Source organism: Phodopus roborovskii, unplaced genomic scaffold (assembly GCF_943737965.1).
Source record: "Phodopus roborovskii unplaced genomic scaffold, PHOROB, whole genome shotgun sequence".
Taxonomy (NCBI): Eukaryota; Metazoa; Chordata; class Mammalia; order Rodentia; family Cricetidae; genus Phodopus; species Phodopus roborovskii.
Window position 1 is genome coordinate 7,059,183 of NW_026126638.1, and position 19,685 is coordinate 7,078,867.

A 19,685-nucleotide genomic window follows, 5' to 3' on the forward strand; every position below is an offset into this window, starting at 1 on the left:
GAAGGAAACCAGAGATGCAGAGACCAGAGAGAGGCCGCAGCCTGCACCGTTGGGGTGCCTGAATGGGTATGGAGAGGGGTGGGCCTGCCAAAGGTCACAGTGCTGGTTAGCCACAAGCTGGGACTGGAGCTGCTGACTGATTACGCAGGCATTTCCTGCCAGGAAATTAACTTTTTCACTTGTTTGTTTAGGCCTGAGTTTAGTATGTGCTGTTTGATAGAGGCAGATATATACCCGAGAAGTGACCGGCACAGGTGGCTTAGGTGGTAAAAACAGGTTCTGTTTCCCCTGCCTGATCCCACAGGGCTGATGGTAATGGATCAGTGTGACTGATAATGGATCAGTGGCATGACCAGTGCACCCAGGGAAACCACACTAGCTCAGCCGGGCTCTTTGAGGTGATTTTCCCCCCCCCACTCCAGACCTCCAGGTTGTTTGTTGGGCCACACCCCGTCTTCTCATAGCCGCTTTATTTGTTCCCCTTCGGGTCAGCCTGGGAGCGTTTATTTGCATTTTCTCATTTTCTCACCACGTGAAAATACCAGTTACACGTGGCTGGTTGCTGTGTTGGGGATGTCACTAGCCTTTCAGGCTGTTTCCTAAACACAGTGGTCACAAGTTTGTCCTGAAGACCCTGTTATAGACAGTGGCTTCTGGAGGTTGTCCGAGTTGGAGAGAAGCTTCTAGGAAGGGGTTTCAATTGTTGTGCATGTCTTAGGGTTTCTGTTGCTGAGATGAAACACCATGAGTTAAGGGCAGGGTTTATTCAATTTACAGTTCCACAGAACTGTTCGTCCTCTAAGGAAGTCAGGGAAGAAACTCAAACAGGACAGGAGCCCACACAGAGGCCATGGAGGGGAGCTGCTGACTGGCTTGCTACCCCTGGCTCGCTCAGGACCATCAGCCCAGGGATGGGACTACCCTCAGTGGGCTGAGCTCTCCCCATGAGTCACTAAAAAAAATGCTTCACAGTTGTATCTTAAATTTATTTTTTTAAGATTTATTTTTCTGTTACACAGAGAAACCCTGTCTAAAAACAGCAACAACAAAAAAGCTTTATTTTTATTTTATGTGTATGCGTATCTGTGTGAGGGTGTGTGATACACTAAAACTGGGGTTACAGACAGTTGTGAGCTGCCATGTGAGTGCTGGGAATTAAACCCTGGCCCTCTATAAGAATGGCCAGTGCCCTTAACCTCTGAGCCATCTCTTTAGCCCTAAAAATTATCTAGCACAAGTATCTTAAAATTCATTTATTCATGTGCTTTAAGTTATATGAGTACTCTGTTTTCATGCACACCAGAAGGAATCTAATCCCATTCAGATGGCTGTGAGCCACCATGCGGTTATACAGCTGGATCTTATAGAGGCATTTTCTCAGTTGAGATTCAGACCTTTCCTTTCGGATAACTTCAGTTTGGGTGTCACGCTGACATAAGGCCAGCCAGCACAGCATCATCTATAGAAGAAGATGTTTTACGTATGCTTACTGTTTCACAGGGTTAGAGTCCACGATGGTGGAGTGAAGGCGTGGCTGCACGAATGGCTTGGAGCTCGCATTTCAGATAGGAAACAGAGAGCACACTGGGAAAGACAGGAACCTTATGAGACCTCAACGCCCACTCTTAGTAACGCGCCCTTTTCCACAGGGCCGTACTGTTGTGGAATATTAGTGTAACTGGGCAAAGATGTGTTATATTTGTTTAATGATGTAAGGATGTGTGTTCAATTATGTCGAGATGTGATGCATTTGTTTGACCTTGCCTGCCTAAGGCACTTGATTGGTCTAATAAAGAGCCGACGGCCAATAGCTAGGCAGGCGAGGGACAGGTGGGGCTGCTGGGCAGACAGAATAAATAGGAGAGGAGTGAGGGAGGAGGAGGAGAAAATGAGAGAGGAGGAGAGGGACAAGCCTGGGGCAAGAAGCCAGACAGCCACCTGCTGGCCAGACCCCGGAAGCAGAGAAAGGAAGACACACAGAAGGAAAGAAAAGTGAAAAAAGCCGAGGCAAAAGGTAGCTAGGGAGAAACAGGTTGCTCTAAGAGCTAGCCCGGAACAAGCCTCAGCTAGCCTGAGCATTGATAACTAACGAGACTTCTCTGTGTCATGATCTGGGAGGTGGTGGGAGTCCCCAGAAGAAAAAGCCTTGGTGAACCACACCGTCTAAACCTTCGCAAACTGGGGATCGAGTATTCAGCTGTGAGAGCCTATGGGGACGATTCTCATTCAAACCATCACAGAAGCAAAGGCAGTTGCTGGTCTTAGAGAGGTGCACGCATCAGCATTCACCCTGGGTATGAGGATAGACCCAGTCTCGGGTCAGTGAGACTTGGGGTGTTCCTGGCTCTCTGGCTAGGTTTTTTTTTTTTTCCACCTTGGGTCATTTTATTTACCTTATTAAGCCCATTACTGGCCCACTCCCTCTGGATGTTTGTTATAATTGTTGTTTTATATGTGGTACTGGGGCTAGAACCCGGGGCCTTGTGCATACCAGGAATGTGCTGGACCACTGAGCTACATCCTCAGCCCTGCATCTGGTGGTGTGAGGACAGAGTGAGGAGATGTGTGTGCAGCCCTCCTCACAGTGCAGTGTAGGAGCGGACTCCACCGGGCATCATGGGATGGCTTACCGACCCCACCTCACATGACTCCACCGGGCATCATGGGATGGCTTACCGACCCCACCTCACATGCTGCGTGTGAAGGCATCACTGGCCACACGCTGGGTTAATTTTCTTTTCCCTTGTCCTCCCTGGTTCAAGTGTCTTTCCCTCTTTCGCACTGGTTTTCTAGGCTTCTGTGACACAGCACAATGAGCTGATAACCAAATAACTAGATGAATGTAGCCTGGACTTGCCTGAAACTCTGGACTGACCATCCTCCTGCCTCAGCTTCCCAAGTGCTAGGATTATATGCATGAGCTACCACACCAGGCTCAGCACCAACACTTTAAAACAGGATCCTTAGACATGTTTAGGCCAGGCGTCCAGGGACACCGAGGGGCTGGAGAAACATTGGTAATCAAATTCTTCCAGAGGCTAGTTTTCATTTGACTAGCTTTTCTTATAAACCTCCCAGGCTCACAAATCCCTTGCTGTCCCTCAAGTGTGTAGCCGGAGTTTGCAATGCAAAGTAACATCACTCTGCAGGAGGGACAGAGACCACACTCACACAATTTGACTACGTGACAGTTATGAGGTGGTGGCCGACAAAGAGAAGTTAGTGTCTAGTTTGAGGAGGTGTCAGATTGTTGAGTCACAGCACAAAGGAAGGAGAGGCTAGATAGGCAGAGGGAAAGTTGTCATTTCTACCTTAAAACCTCCCCCCCCCCGCCCACCCCCTTCATCTCAACAGAAGAAATCACACTCTTCTGAATTCCCAGGCCACCCATTTCTCTTCATTGACTAACTGCTTACTAATTGTGTGCATCGACACCTCTTTCTTCCAGTAGATGGGGAGGGCCTGAAGGGCAGGGGATATACTAACACCCTCCACTCCTGAGCCTGGCCTCTGGGACGAAGGTGGCCGTTCATTAAATGCACGAATGAATGGACCAATCTGAGTGGTGCCTCAATGTATAATGGGAGAGTGTGTATTTAAAATTATTTCCCTTGGGACTGGAGATGCAGCTCAGAAGAGTACTTGCTTGCCAGAATGCACCAAACCCTGAGTTCCATCCTCACCCCCTGTATAAACCGAGCATGGTGAAATGCCCACAGTTCCAGCTGCGGTAGGAACTAGAGCCAGAAGTTCCAAGTCATCTTTGGCTCCTTTGAGAGTTGAAAGTCAGCTTAGACTATGTGAGGGCCCGTCTCAAAGAAAATGAGTAAGTAGGTAAATATAAAGGCAGGTGGGCATGCTTTGTAATCCTAGTATTTGGAAGGCAGAAGCAGCAGGTGGATGTCTGTGAGTTCAAGGCCAGCCTGGTATACATAAGTGAGTGCTAGGTCAGCCAGGGCTGTAAAGTGAGACCTTGCCTCAAAACAAACACAAAATCAAAACCCAGCCCTCTACCCCACAATCGACAAACAACAACAAAACCCTGTCAATTTTGGGGGAACAAGTCACACAGCTGACACCCAGGAGGGACAGTGGGTACCAATGGCCCCCGGTTAAGGCAAGTCACCTGCTGGGCCTTTGTAACTGGCAAAATGCCTGAGGGTAAACATCACTCCATGTCTGTCCTCGTGACCAGATGGGGACTAGGAGGTTAAAGCCAGTGGTTAAAAGAGCTCTCCCTTCCACTCCAGCTCAGTATGCACTGGCAACAGAAAGTGCAGAGGAAGTCAGAGGCAGAGGACTCTCTCCCATGCTTAGAAATTCGTTCCGTTTCTATACTCTTTTTACGTGCCTTGATACACGCAGGCTTGCCTCATGAAGCTGTCTTTCTGGATCACCGGTAAATCTGAGCAAAGAAACTGTCCCTCTGAAAAGTGCCAAGTATACACACTTCCCACGATCTCTGGAGTTTGGGTACAGCAATCTTTGTATGGACAGAAGGAAAGGGGAAGGGAAAAGGTAGGGGAGGGAGACATCTGTCTCAACTCTTCCCCTCCAAGCGGTGTTCAGGAGTTAAGGCACTTAACAGACTGTCTCATAAACAAACCATGCCCTGAGACTATGGGTGGACCTCAGTGGTAGGGTATCTGACTACTGCCGGGGTGAAGGCCTGAGCTTAATTTCCTTTAGGGCAAAGATATAGGTTAATAAATCAAAACCCAAACAAGTCCTTGTCAAAATAAACCCTTGCTATGTGGCGTCATCCTTCAGCCATTTCTTATTCTTGACTATTTCAGGTTCCTCCTCACACTTTTCTTTATGAGGCAGGATTTTGCTGTGTAACTAAGGTTGACCTCAAATTTACTACATAGCCATGCATTGAGCCAGAGGAGCTCTCCCGCCTCAGTCTCCTGAGGGCTGAGATCAGAGGCATTTGTCACCACACCTGGCTTCCTATTCCTGGGAAGCAATCGACTCAGATAGTAAATCTAGATAAGTAGCTGCAGGTGCATGCTTGTAACCCTTGAGTTTGGAAGGCTGAGGTAGGATTGCCATTGGCTCTGGCCAGCCTGGATTGCAGAACCCGCATCAACCTAACAAAGGTCAATAATAATTAAAAAAGAAAAAATATGGGCTAGAGAGAGATGGCTCAGCAATTAAGAGCACCTACTATCTTCCAGAGGACCCATGTTCAATTCCCAGCACCCACATGGCTGCTGACAACTGATTATAACTCCAGTTGCCGGGAATCTGACACCTTCATACAGACATACATGCAGGCAAAGCACCAATGCTCATGAATGAATGAATGAATAAATACCCGGGGATGTATCTCAGTTGGTGAGTGCTTGCTTAACAATCAGGAAGCCTGAGTTTGTCTCCAGCCTGCACACACTGGATATAGTGGAGTGTGCCTGCAATCCAGCACTGGGCGGGGAGGCTCAGGACCACCAGGAGTTCAAGGTCATCGTCAGCTGTATAGGAAGGCAAAGCCCAGTCCCAGCCACATGAAACCTTATGGGGAGAGAAAGAGAGAGGGCACGTAGCGTATCCCGAAAATGTGTTTGTTCTTGGGCCACGGTCGCTCACATTTGGTTCCAGAATAAATTCTTGCTTATCCTGGAGGAGGGGGAGGAGGAGTGAGGTGGAGGAGGAAGGGAAGAAGGTGACAATATGTAAACTAAGTAATAATGCCTTTCTGGGATAAAGATAAGGAGGCAGGTTGGAGATGGCAGGTGTTCAGAGGACAGAGAGTACATGGGAAGGGACACACAGGGACTGACTGGGGCCATGATTCCTAAGAGCTTGTTCTTCCCAGTTTGTTCTGGACGGTTCGCCCGAAATGCCCTCAAGACCCCAAGAAACGAGGCCCTTGTCCATGGTCAACATGAAATCAAGTCAAGACATTGAAGAGCTTCGCCCTGTGTGGTAGAGCAGAGAAACTGAGTAACCCTGCAAACACAAATGATGGAAAACAAGCCGTGGGTGGAGGTAGGTGTTGGCTGAGAGATGCCAGCCTGGCCCGGGTGAGGTCACCGTGGCAGCTATTTTCACTTGGGAAAGAGAAGTTAAAGGAGGAGCTTTGGAAATACTGCCAACCCTAACAGTCTAGGAAATAGACCAAGGGACTGAGTGAGCCTCAGGCGTCACCAGCTACAGAGGAATTCAACAGGGTGGGGCCCAGGGGAGGTCAATGAGTTCTCCAGGGAGAAAGTGGCACAGTCACCTGAGTCCCTATAGAGTCAGCCACAGGTGGGCCTGATGACCTCACAAGGGACAGAGGGACGGAGAGGAAGATGGCATGGCTATTTGGAGGGGCTGCGCCTGGTGGTTGCAGTGGCATCTTCTAGTGGTTATGTACAGCTTGAGGTCCTCTAACTGGGCCTGGTGGGCTCATGCCTGGGATCCCAGCATGCTGGAGACAAGAGGATTGCCACAAGTTGGCAGCCTAGACTACATAGCAAGTTTCAGGCCAGCCTGGGCTACATGATACCCCGTCTCAAAAACCAAACCAAATCAAGCAACCAAACAACTACCAAATAAAACAAAAGCGAAGAAAGTGAACCAGTACTTTGTAGAGTAAAGTAAGACATGACTTTAAGGCTTTCAGAGAATTCTGGCTATCAGATGTCATCGTCATGTAAAAGAAATGACACTGATTTAAACAATGATGCCCAACTGGTTAATAGCACAAGCTGTTTTTTCTGAGATGCGAGTTCAGTTCCCAGCAACATCTGTCTTCTGCTCTGGGGCATCTGATGGTTGTGCCCTCCACAGATGCACTCATGTACACACACACACACACACACACACACACACACACGTAATAAAAAGAAAAATTAAAAGCTATGCTGTGGAGCTGGAGAGACGGCCTACCGTGAAGATTACATACCACTAAGTTCAGGCCCCACCCATGGTGGCGGCTCACAACACCTGTAACCCCAGCTCCAGGGGACCCAATGCTTTCTGGACCCTGAAGCCTCCAGTACTCCCATGTGTACATTTCCACACCCAGACGCAAACACGTGTAATTAAAAAGAAGTCCTTAGAAAGCCATGCATATTTCTTGTTTGCTTTTTCTTTTTGCCATCTACTGGGGAATTTTATTGACTTCTCCCCAAATATCAAATGCCTACTAGAAATGTTTTATTAGCATGCTAGTTATGCATAATAATGCGTTTCACTGTGCCATTTTCAAACAATATGTGGTACATTTCGATCATATTCACTTCTTTTTCATTGTTGTTGTTATTTTTTTTTTTTTGAGACAGGGTCTCAAGTAGTCCAGCCTGGCCCAGAACTCCTCATCCCCTGCCTCCACCTCTCGGGTACTGGGCTTCAACACATGACTTTGTGGATGGGGTGGTGCTCACTCCTGTCCAGAGTAGCGCAGTGGGCCACCACAGCCCATTTATGCAGGGTTTTGTGCCTGCTAGACAAGCACTCTCCCAATTGAGCTACATCCCAGCCTTTGGCGTCTACTCTTAGGGAGATGCCAGTGCCATTGAGAGACTCTGTCCTGGGACCCCACCCGAATCTAGTGACTGCTAATGAATGGCCTTGCATCCAGATATCATCACACTGTAGCAAGGCAGTAGGAACCCTAAGGAATTAAAATGTTTGTAGGAAATCCCATAGCTGGGTGGGGTTAAGGGTGATGCCTGCCAAGGCAAAAACTAAACGCCCTGAGGAGGAAAGATTATCTCCCAGCTAATCTACATATACACATTCCTGGCCCTGTTCAGTCTTTTCTGTAAATTGTATGCTTGCTGTTGGCCAGGCAGACAGAAGCTCCCTCTCTCTGTCTCTGTCTCTGTCTCTCTCTCTCATACCCCACACACCCATTTCCTTTTACTAGGTCCTGTTTCAAAGTTTTTCTTCAAAGCTGTGAACAGAGCATCCGTTTTGGGATGCATGGAGGGTTGAGACTTCAGCATCTGAATCTGTGTATGTTGACAGGGGTGGGGTGGGGGGGTGGGCAGTGAGTCCATACTGGCAGGTTTGACCCTGGAACTGCAGAACACTGGAGTTGACCAGTATCTGGAGGAACACTTAGACAGTTACCTTCCCCTCCCTCTCTTCTTCCTTTACACTGCTTTAAAAATAGAGAGAGAGAGAGAGAGAGAGAGAGAGAGAGAGAGAGAATGCAAAATAAAAAATGTGAGACCAGATCTCTCTTTTTAAGGCTACTCTGGACTCCATATCCAAATCCTGTCTAGAAAGACAATGGCAGAGTATATTGTTTAAAACTACTATTCTGGGCTGGAGAGATTGGCTTAGAAGCTAAGAGCACCAGCTGCTTTTGCAGATGACCTGGGTTTGGTTTCTAGCATGTACCTGTTGGCTCACAACCATTTGTAACTACAGGTCCAGGGGATCTTGTAAGGTAAGACCTCTTCTGGTCTCTGAGGGCTTTGGGTGGTTGGGTGGTGCATAGACATACATTCAGGCAAAGCACTCATATGCCTAAATAAATAGATTTTGGGCAGTGGAGGCCCGTACCTTTGATCCCAGCACTGGGGAGGCAGAGGCAGGTGGGTCTCTGAGGCCAGCCTGGTCTACAGAGTGAGTTCCAGGACAGCCAGGGCTACACTGCGAATGTGCTGGCGCCTGCCTGTAATTCCGACACCTGGGAAGCTGGGGCAGGAAGACTACACACAGTTGGAGTCCAGCCTGGGGTACATAGGGAGTCCCAGGCCAGCCTGGGGTACATAGGGAGTGAGTCCCCGGTCAGCCTGGGCTGTAGGCCGAGACCTGGCTATAAAAGAAAAGCTGTCCTTAGAGGGTAACACTGTAGGTGGCTTTTAGGAGTAGAAGTCTAGAGACCAGAGTTCTAGTCCTGGCCCAGATCTGCAGATGCAGGGCCTGACACAGCACATAGTCTGTCCGTCTGAACTTCTGGTGTCTCAATGGCTAAGCTCAGCCCCACCTGATGCTGCTGTACTGAAGTCACACCACAGGCCAGATGCTGTGCCCTGTCCTTCTTCCCATACGATTACTGGCTTATTTTAAAAAGCAAAAATTATCGTTCCCATTTACAGACGAGGAAGCAGAGTCACGGGGAGATTAAAAATCCCTGTGAGGTCGCACAGTTGGTTAGAAAATGAACTAGAGCCAGCCTTTCATGCTTAGCTGACTTTGAGCTTTTGCTGAACACAGTTTGTCTGACATCACAGTTGTGTGGTGAGAATTTGAAAGTGTGGGAAAGTCTTTGGAAGACTGTCGTGTGCCTTCGATCCTTGAACTCAAGACGCTGAGGCAGGAGGACAGCTGATAATTTGAGGCTGCTTTGAACTAAATAGGGAGTTAGGACTATAGCACGAGACTCTGTTAAACAAACAAACAAACAACAGACAAATAAAAATAAACTAACAAGGAAAGGATCTGGGGGGATGGCTCAGCCATTGAAAGTGAACACCAGTGTTCTGACACACGCAGCCATAAAGCAAGAAGAAGCCAGGCATCTCATATCTGCGACCTCAGCCCCAGGCTCAGGAAGAGGCCTGGCCTCAAAGGGATGAATGGGCAGTGACACAGTAGACACCCAGGGCCCTTTCTGGGCTCTGTGCTCATGTCCTGGCTTGAGCACAGTGAGACCTGGATCCCCATGCACTCACACAAACACCCACTAAATTAATTTATTGATACTTAAAAGACAATGAACTGGCAAGATGGCTCTGGGATTAAAACTCTTGCTGCCCAGCCTGATGACCTGAGTTTGAGCTCAGGACCCACAGGTGGAAACACACACACACACACACACACACACACACACAGACACACACAGCAGCTCACAATATTCTAGCCTCCCAGGAGATTAGACACTCATATGGTATATAGACATACATGTAACTATAACATAAATATACATAATATATAAACAAACAGTCAGACAAACAAACAAATAAATAGAAAAAAAGCTAGGCATGGGGTCACATACCTTTAATCACAGCACTTGAGCAGAGGCAGGTGAGTTCAAGCCTGATCTACTGAGTTCCAGGACAGTTAGGGCTGTGTAGAGAGACCCTGTCTCAAAAACAAAACAAAACAAACAAACAAACAAAAAACCAAAACAAACAAAATACAAAAAAAGAAAAGAAAGAAAGAAAAGTAAGTAAATAAATATAATTAAAAACACAAAGACAAAACAAGGAAAAAAAAACACAAGACTATAATTCCAGTGCTGGAAAGGCTGAGGCAGGAGGATTTCCAAATGTTCAAGACCAGTCTGATCTACATATCACATTCTAGGACAGTCAAGGCTATTTAGTAAGACCTCATCTCAAAAGACAGACACAGATAGACAGCTATGCCAATCCAAATGCTCCAGCTTGTACCCGACAACTATAATTCATGACTTGTTCCACATCTGAGTGCACACGCGTATAAGCTTATGCAGCGTATACGCCCACCCTGCTCTGCAGCTTTGTGGGAAGACACCTTTCCTTGTCTGTCATGGAAATGAGATTGCCACAGGTCTGGGTTCCTAAATTCTTTCTCAGGCGAGCACGCATTATGGGAAACTGTTGTGCAAGTACCTGGGGTCTCCTGTTTAGCTTGGCCTTCTCCAGCTGAAGGCTTCTCCAGCCTTCTCTGAATTTTCAGAGTTCCTTTGTGGGCCTCTGTCTATACTGACTCCTTCCAAGGCCACACCCATTGGCTTCTTAAAAAGATGTTTCTGTGGTTATGGTGTTGGACCACAAGAGGAATAAGGAAAAGGCTGGCAGGTGAGTTCAGAACCCAAAAGCATCCTTGTTCTGGGGCCTGCCTGACAGGGACAGAGTGGCTTGGGCAGTGCCACCACAGGGTGTTTTCCCGGACCAGAGTCCCCACAGGAGTTTCGCTCTACCTTGGGTTTGTGTTGTTCTTGGAATTCATCAGTTAATCAGACAAGATGCTATGTCCCTGGTGCCAACCGGACAGACTCAAATCCTGCTCAGGGACTGGAGAACAGGGTGAGGGCCCCTCTGGGATACCACCCCAGTCCTTTTGGCTGTTTCTGGGATTCCCACCAACACATAGACTCAGCCAGCAACGGAAGAAATGTCAAAAATGACCACATGATGAGTTTCTCACGGGAGAGCACTGTGATGCTAACAGTTTGCCGATGTGAGGCGTCCCTTTTTATTTGCTACACGTTTCATAGGACACACCGCATAGTAGGAGTCACACAAGCGTGTGGAGAGACTGCACAATCAGCTCTCCTTAGTTCTACCCCTCTGAGAAGGAACCTGGTGCACAGAAGGCCTTCACTCGACATCTGGTTCTCTCCACTTTTGTTCTTAGGAGAAATGACCACTGATTCATTCCAGACCTCTCTAGGGGTTGGAAAATTCATGTTAATTTATTCCCATCCCTCCCATTCACCCCCTTCTCCTCTTAAGCAGGGCTTTGCGACCTAATCTAGGCTGGTCTCCAGGTACTGACATCCAGACACGAGCCACCATGCCCAGCTTCAATTTTTGTGTCTTAAGGTCTGTGCCACCAGATTCCTGTTTCACCATGGAAGTGTTCTGTCTGGAAGTGTTCTGTCTGTCTATCCAGCTCAAACTGGTGCCACTGCCTTCACTGGGAAACAATATAGAGAGGCCAATAGCTGGTGAGATGGCTTATCTGTTCAAGGTGCTTGCAGCCAAGCCGGACAACCTGCGTTCAATCCCTGGAGCCAACGTAATGGAAGGAGAGAATCAATTCTCATAAGTTGTCATGTGAGTTCTGGGAATAGAACTCAGGTCCTCTGGAAGAGCAGACAGTGCTCTTAACCACTGAGCCATCTCTCCAGCCCAATTTGTTGAGTTTGAGAAATGGATACAGTTGTACAATAGCTACCACAGTGAAAGCAGGGAACATTGTGTCGCCCTGGAAGTCCTCGAGGGACTCTTCTCAACCCTGGATAACTTTCAGTTTGTTTTCAACCGAGGAAAGATCTCATGTAGCAAAGGTTGGTTTTGAACTCCCAATCCAAGCTGGGCGTAGGTGGCCTTTAATCCCAGTACTAGGGAGGCAGATAGGCAGATCTCTGTGAGTTCAAGGCCAGCCTGGTCTTCAGAGCAAGTTCCAAGACAGGCTTCAAGCAATACAGAGAAACCCTGTCTCAAAAAACAAATGAACAAACAGACAAAAAAAAAAAAAAAACAAAAAACTCCCAGTCCTCCTACCTCCCAGCCAGGCGTGTGCTTCCACACTGGGTTTGTACAGTGCTGAGATCAAGCCTGGTAGACAAGCACTCCATCAATGGAGACACAGCCTCAGCTAACCTGAAACTCACTGTGTAGACCAGGTTAGCCTAGAATTTATGACAATCCCCCTGTCTTCGCCTTCTAGAGGCTGAGGTTGCAGGCATGCACCATTACACATGGCCAGAGTTTGGAACTTTTCCATAGCCCGATTAAAAACAAACCATAAAGCTGGCCAGTGTAGTGGTTCTTGCCTGTAATCCAAGCACCAAAGAGGCTGAGGCAGAAGGATCACCTTAGATTTGAGTTCAGCTTGGGATACATAGTGAGTTCCAGGACAGAGGCTTTGGGCCATAAAGTGAGAAACCCAATCTCAAAGAAAGAGATTTTTAATTAATTAAAAGTTGATTCATTTGTACAGGGACAATGGAACCTAGTGTCTCACTTGAGGCAGGGAAGTGTTTTACCACTGAGATTTGAGCGTGTGCGTGTGTGTAGCAAAGTTCTACGTTTTCGTGTTTTGTTTTTTCCCAGTAGAGTCAGTAGGTATTTCTTTTAATACAAGACACTCCTGGGAAGGCAACAGGCAACCCTTGAACACTTCAGTAGGAATGAGTTTTCCTGGCTCAGCCACATACTAAAGTAGGGTATTTGTAGAAAGGGGGGAGGCGTAGGCAAAGATGCTGGGAGGCAATTTTGTCGCCGCCCCCACTTGCTTTTGGGAGCAGTCTCAGGAATCGATGTTCCTGACTGCGGTATGAGGACCCCGACAGTAAGCACACACATGTTGCTGAAGGTGTGCCATGTGCCGAGTGGAGCATCTGATGGGCACCACAAGCCTGCGAACTGGGGTCAGGGATGTTCTTTATTCTCATGAGGAAACTTGATGGCGTTGGTAGCAGGATTCAGGATAGTCCTCTCTCTCTCTCTCTCTTTCTTTTTGGATTTTTAAATTTTATGTGTATGGGTGTTTTGCCTGTGTGGATGTCTGTGTACCACATGTGTGCCTGGTGCCCGTGGAGCTCAGAACAGGGCAGCAGACCTCCTGGAGCTGAAGTTGTGGAAGGCTGCGGACTGAACACAGGTCCTCTGTGCTCTTAACTGTGGAGCCATCTCTCCATCCTCCGGGCCAGTCCTCTCTCCCTCCCTCCCTCCCTCCCTCCCTCCCTCCCTCCCTCCCTTTCTTCCTCCCTCCCTTCCTCTTTCTTCCTTCCTTCCTTCCTTCCTTCCTTCCTTCCTTCCTTTCTTTCTTTCTTTCTTTCTTTCTTTCTTTTTGATACAGGGTTTCCCTGTGTAGCTTTGGAGCCTGTCCTAGACCTTACTTTCTAGACCAGGCGGCTGGCCTTGAACTCACAGAGATCCACCTGCCTCTGTCTCCCTAGTGTTGGGATTAAAGGCGTGTGCCACCACCACCACCACCACACGGCCAGGTCAGTTCTTTCTGACACAAGTTTCAAATGTATTCTAATAGATTGATTCCCTTATGGTCTGGTGACAGGGGCCTGAGCAAGAACTGGCTGAAGGGGGGTCTTGGCAGCCCATGTCTGTCATCTTAGCACTTGGGAGGCTGAAACAGTAGAATCAGGGGTTCAAGGCCATCCTCAGCTATATAAGGAGTTTGCAGGCAGCCTGGGATACATAAAACCTAGTCTCATTTTAAGGTGAGTTCCAGGACAGCTAGAGCCACACAGAGAAGCCTGTCTTAAAAAAAAAAAAAAAAAAAACAAAAAAAACAAAAGACATCAACACAGAGAGAGACAGAGAGAGGCAGAGAGAGAGAGAGAAAGAGAGAGAGAGAGAGAGAGGGAAGGGAGGGAGGGAGGAAGGAAGGCTTGAACAAAAGATGACCTGGTATGTATGTTGTGGCCTTCCTGACCTGGCACAGCTGTCTACCTCCCTGATATTTGCAGAAGAAGGAGAGAGAAATCAGGGCACATCATCCACTGGAGGAGTTTGTTCTGAGTGCTGGGAAGAGGAGAATCTCGGAGCTGCTTGGGTTTCACGTCACTGAACCAGTTAGAGCACTTTCTGGTGTCTCTAACCTAGTCTCGGGTTGCTAGCAGCTTCTGCCCAGAACTACTCGTGGAGCAAGTGCCATGGTTCAGGGCTGCAATTCCAGCTCTCAAGCGGCTGAAGCAGATGGACAGCCTCAAGTTGAAGCCAGACTGGGCTACACAGGGAGACCGTCTCAAAATCTGCCCAGTGAACAAAAGGGCGACAGCTGAGCTGAGGCGAGCGGGTTGTTCAAAGTCTGATAGGGAGACTGCAGGGGTGGAGCTGGTGGCTGGCCAGCCTGAAGCTGACCGCAAGTGCTGGGTCCTTGGAGACTGCATTCGGATGCTCAGGTGTCACCTAACACCCCTGAGCACCCCAGTCTTCTCCCTTCCACCCGGGGAGGTGATAGCATGGCCACTTGGAGTTTAAGCCGGAAAATCCCAGTGTGCCTCTGGCTCCTCTGAGCAGCCCCTCCCCATTACCTGCTGTAATATGCAGATGCCTCCATATTCCTGAAGTGCAGTGGAGGTCACGGGTTAGACAGCTGTAATGACGGATGGGGTTGTATGACAGATGCGATGGCTTGAGACCATAATGAGTTTATTTCCTCTAAGTTCTGGGGCTGGACGTCAGCAGTCAATGTGTCCACAAGATAGCTTCCTTCTGAGAGCTGTTTTCAATTCTGGTGGCTGCCATCTGTCTTAGTGTTCCTGGTCTTATGGCCTCAAAACTCCTGACTGTGCCCGTTTCTCCCAGACCTTCCGTGTGCGCCTCCTCCGTGACGGTGATCTCCTCCTCCTGCCCGTTGAATGAACGGTGGTGGTAGTTCCAGCAGCGGACCTTCCATGCCTCTGAGAAGCCTGGAAACAGAAGCTCAGCCTGCCTACTGGCTCACTCTCCAGCTTCAGCCTCGCTGTACCACACATGCTCCCGGGTTAGCAAGGGCTGGCTCCTGCCTCTGTGACTTTGCACGTTGTCTTTTTGGAAATTCCTTTTCTCTTCCTATCCTTCCTTCACATCTTTCCTGTCCTTGGGCCTCTCTCCTAAGTGGGGTCTAGCCTGTTCTCTACAGAGAATCCTTTTTCTCTTATCCTTTTCCGTTCTTGAAGCACCGGGAATTGAACCTATGGCCTTGCATGTGCCAGGCAAGTACTCTTCCACTGAGTTACATTTCCACTTTACAGTTTGAGACAGGGGTCTTGCTAAACAACCCAGCTGGCCTTCTGCTGACTCTGTAGCTCAGGCAAGCCTTGGGGTTGCGATCCTCCTCAGTGGCCTACCAAGTAGTTAGGGTTACAGACATGGAGGACCAGACTTGGCTCCGCAGGGGGCTCTGGCCTTTTGTGTCTGGCTAGGGTTCTTGTGTTTTCCTCAGCTGACGCCTAACGCTTTGCTTTGTTACTTCTGTCTCCCTGCTAGACAGAGCCCCTTACACACAACTTCATTTGGTTCCTAGCACACTTATCGTGCGTGCGTATTGCAGCCTGAAGGGAAAGGCTGGGAGCCAAGGAATGACACAAAGTCACACTGTACAACAAACCGCACACAGAGTTATTGGAAGAGACACAAGAAAGCAGCAGCCTGTGCTTGGGCGAGAAGCATCAGAGAACTGAGCGGGAGACAGGCGTGTATAGGGTGACATTTTCCAGGATGTGAATTTCCAGGGTAGGGATGGGTGGGATTTCAAGTCCCGAGCTTGGGTAGACTCAGGGATTGGTGAGATTTCAAAACCTTCAAGTGATCTGGACTTTTTACCCAACAGTTACATAGCTGGCTCCCCAATGGCTGTAAAAATAAGAAAATCCCTTTCAGAGGGCAGAGACTGTGAAGGGTCTCTCCTAGACTTAAAAGTCAAACAGTATTGGATGTGGAGGGGCAAGCTCTTAATTGGCAGGGGCAGGCAGATTCCTACTAGGCTAGCCTGGTCTACATAGTGAATCCCAGGCCAGGCAGGGCTATGTAGTGAGACTCTGCTTCTAAAACAAAGCTAGACAAAGCACAGGGTCTCGTGTGACTCAGGGGTCTCCTGATTTGACAGATAGCCAAGGATGATCTGGATCTTTCTGCCTCTGTCTCCCAAGTGCTGAGACTACAAGTGTAGGGCACCACACTCAAAGCTCCCTTGTCACTTTCCTTTTTAAATTTAGACTTATTTCTAAGCGTGTGTGTGTGTGTGTGTGTGTGTGTGTGTGTGTGTGGTTGCCCTGGAGCTGGTGTTACAGATAGTTGTATGCTACCAGATATGGTTGCTGGGAATCAAACCCAGGCCCTCACAAGAACGGTACAAGCCATTTCTCAAGAACCAGCACCCTCCATCTTGCTAGTGAAGAAAAGGGAGAGTTCCAGCACTTGGGAGGCAGAGGCAAGAGGCAGCAGTTCAAAGCCAGCCTTGGCTGCACAAAGAGTTGGGAGCCAGCCTGAGCTATGCCCTGCTACCACCCTCCATCCCCCCAAAAAGAGGAGAGCTCAGCATTCCTAGCTTCCATTGGTGGGTGAGTCAAGATGAGGCCACTGATCTGGACATCATGTGGTGGTTTCTGGGAGGCCATCTACAGAGATGTCAGCGGAGCTTGAGATCCCAGACCTCAAACTTGGGCAGAGCTGTGTCCAGCCTCAGGGAGTATAAGGCTCCCACATGGCCTGCAGCAGATCAAGGGCTTCCACATTCCTCTCTCTTTTCTCTCATCCTCATTTCCAGGCAGGCAGGCTTCCCTTCTTCACTATCAAACACTATTCACCATATGGTCACACTTCAGGGAGACATCCCAAATTGGATGCAATCCGGGTCTCCAGACTCCTTTAGACTATTTATTTGTTTCACTGACTCCTAAGTCTTTGCTTTCACAGCCTATTATTAATTTAATTTTATTATGTATTTATAATTTATTTTTTAAAGCAAATTGGGGAGGAAAGGGTTTATTTGTCTTTTTAATTTTTTTTAAAATTATTTCATGTGCATTGGTATTTTGCCTGCATGCATATCTGTATGAAGGTGCCAGCTCCTCTGGACATGTGGGTATTGGGAACCAAACCTGGGTCTTCTGTAAAAGCAACCAGTACTCTTAACCTCTAAACCATCTTATCAGCCCACATTGTTTATGAAGCTGGCCCATGAATCACCCATAGTAGTTCATACAATGGGAGGCTGAGGCAAGGAGATTGCTGAGTTTAAGACCATCCTGGGCTAGATAGCGAATTCAAGTGTTGTGGAATAATCTTCTTGTACACTGTAGATGTGTCACTCTGACTGGTTTAATAAAAAGCTAGACTTTATCTCAGAAAGAGATTTGGGGGGCTAGAGATATATCTTACTTAGAGGTAGAACATTTGCCTCACATGCAAGAGGAAAGAGGCCTTGGGTTCTAGCCCCTGTACCACAAATAAATAATAAATAACTTATAATAAACAAATACAGGGGCTGGAGATATAGCTCAGCAGTTAAGAGCACTGTCTGCTCTTCCAGGGGACCCGGGTTCAATTCCCAGCACATCCATCTGTAACTCCAGGGCCAGGGGATCTGATATCCTTGTGTACCAGGACTGCACATGGTACACATAAACATACACATATATAATACATACATGCAAGCAGAACACTCATGCAATAAAACAAAATACATTTTTTAAAAACCAAAGGAGGATAGGAGAGGGTGCTTAAAGGACAAGGCAGTGTTCCAGGACTTTCCCCAGGGTGAAATGAACAAATGTCTGCTCAGTCTAGACAGGGTACTGATTATAGCCCGAAGAAACAGTTCCACCCAAGTCTAAGCAAGTGAACCAATGTGCTCACTGGGTTCCTTACAGGGGCATGGTTAAAGGGTGACTTAGGGGAGTATGGGTGACTCAAAGGTAGCCCTGAAAAGTCCACTCCAGCACTGGGCGATGACTCATAAACGTGTCCTCCGAGCTTTCTGCCCAGCTTGCAGGCATCTTCACCTTAGAGTCTCCACTCTAACAATTGTTAACTGCTTATGTAACCTTGGGGTGGGGCTGTGCAGCTCTCATTAGCTCCCCGAGGCTTATGGATTTTCCTCCATGAGGGAAGGAAATTCCTACATGACAGGTTGGCATCCAAAGTCAATGACAAAGTGAAATATAAGGATGAGAGAGAGAAAAAGAGAGAGAGAGAGAGCGCCTTCCCATACAAAGGATCTCTTAGCTGTAGGCCTGGACCAGCCAGGCATCAGCTAGACTCTAGATTCTAGAGTGTAATGGACATCAGGTAAAGTGTGGGTGGCATAGAAGAAATCTTGGCTCCTCTGCTCTTGCCTCCACTTCAGACCTTACATCTTACGCTTGATGTCATGAGCCTCACCCCAGACGTCGTGACTCAGACCCTAAAATGTCAGGGCTGGAAGTGCCCTCAATGACAGCTAGCACTGTGCTGCCCTGGGTGGCAGCCACTAGCCACACATGACTTTTGAACCCCTGCTATGTGTCTGGTCTAAACTGGCTTGGACTTTTGAGGACATAGTTTCACAAAGTAATGCAAAATAACTTAATATTTTTTTTTTTGACCAAACCTCACTGTGTAGCTCAGGATATAACTGAACTCAACATCCTCCAGTATCAGCCTCCCAAGTGCTGGGATTATGGTCACACATGGTCATGTCTAGTTTTGTATTCTATTTATTTATAATTAAAACCAATTTAAAATTATATTTACCTGTGCACTTATTTATTTATTGTGTGAGTACATGCCACAACACACATGTGTGTGAGTACATGTGGAGGTCAGAGGACAATTTGCAGAAGTTGTTTCTCTCCTACTGTGTGAGACTCCGGGATAAAACTCAGTACATCAGATTTCATGATGGCACTTTTACCCACGAGCTGTCCATCCTTCTCACCTGCCCCTTGCTTCATTAAAAAGAATTGTTTTCTGTGGGTGAGTGTTTTGTCTGTGTACTGTGTGTGTAATGGGTACCCACAGAGGCCAGAAGTGGGCATCGGGTCTCCTGAAATTGGAGTTACAGTTATGAGCCACCACGTGAGTGCTGGGAATTGAACTCAGGTCTCCAGGAAGATCAGTGTTCTTAACGGCTGAGCCATCTCTCCATCCCCCTCACCCCCTGGCCTCATATTTTAAAAAAATGGATAATGTGTTGAGATGATTCTATTTGGAATCTATTGATTTAAATATATAATAAACTTAATTCTTTTTTCTCTCATTTCTTCAATTTTTTTCTTCTTCTTGAGATCAGGTCTCACTTTATAGCTCAGGTATGGCACTTACTATGTAGGCTTGAATCGATAACAGTGCTGGCACATGGATGTGAGCCACTATGCCCAGCTTCCCTATGTCTTTGTACTTCTTATAACTCAGCTGCTGGACACTGCTGTTCACTGTACACATGCATCAGAATTTGCAGACTGGTTATGTATGGCTCTGTTGTGCAATGGTCTAGTTCAAGTTTTTGTAGACAATATAGTAGAAGTTCAGAGAGAAGCCCTTTCCAGCCCCGTCATTCTCAAAGACCCCTGTCCCTTGATGAGCTCCAGGAGAGGAAGACCT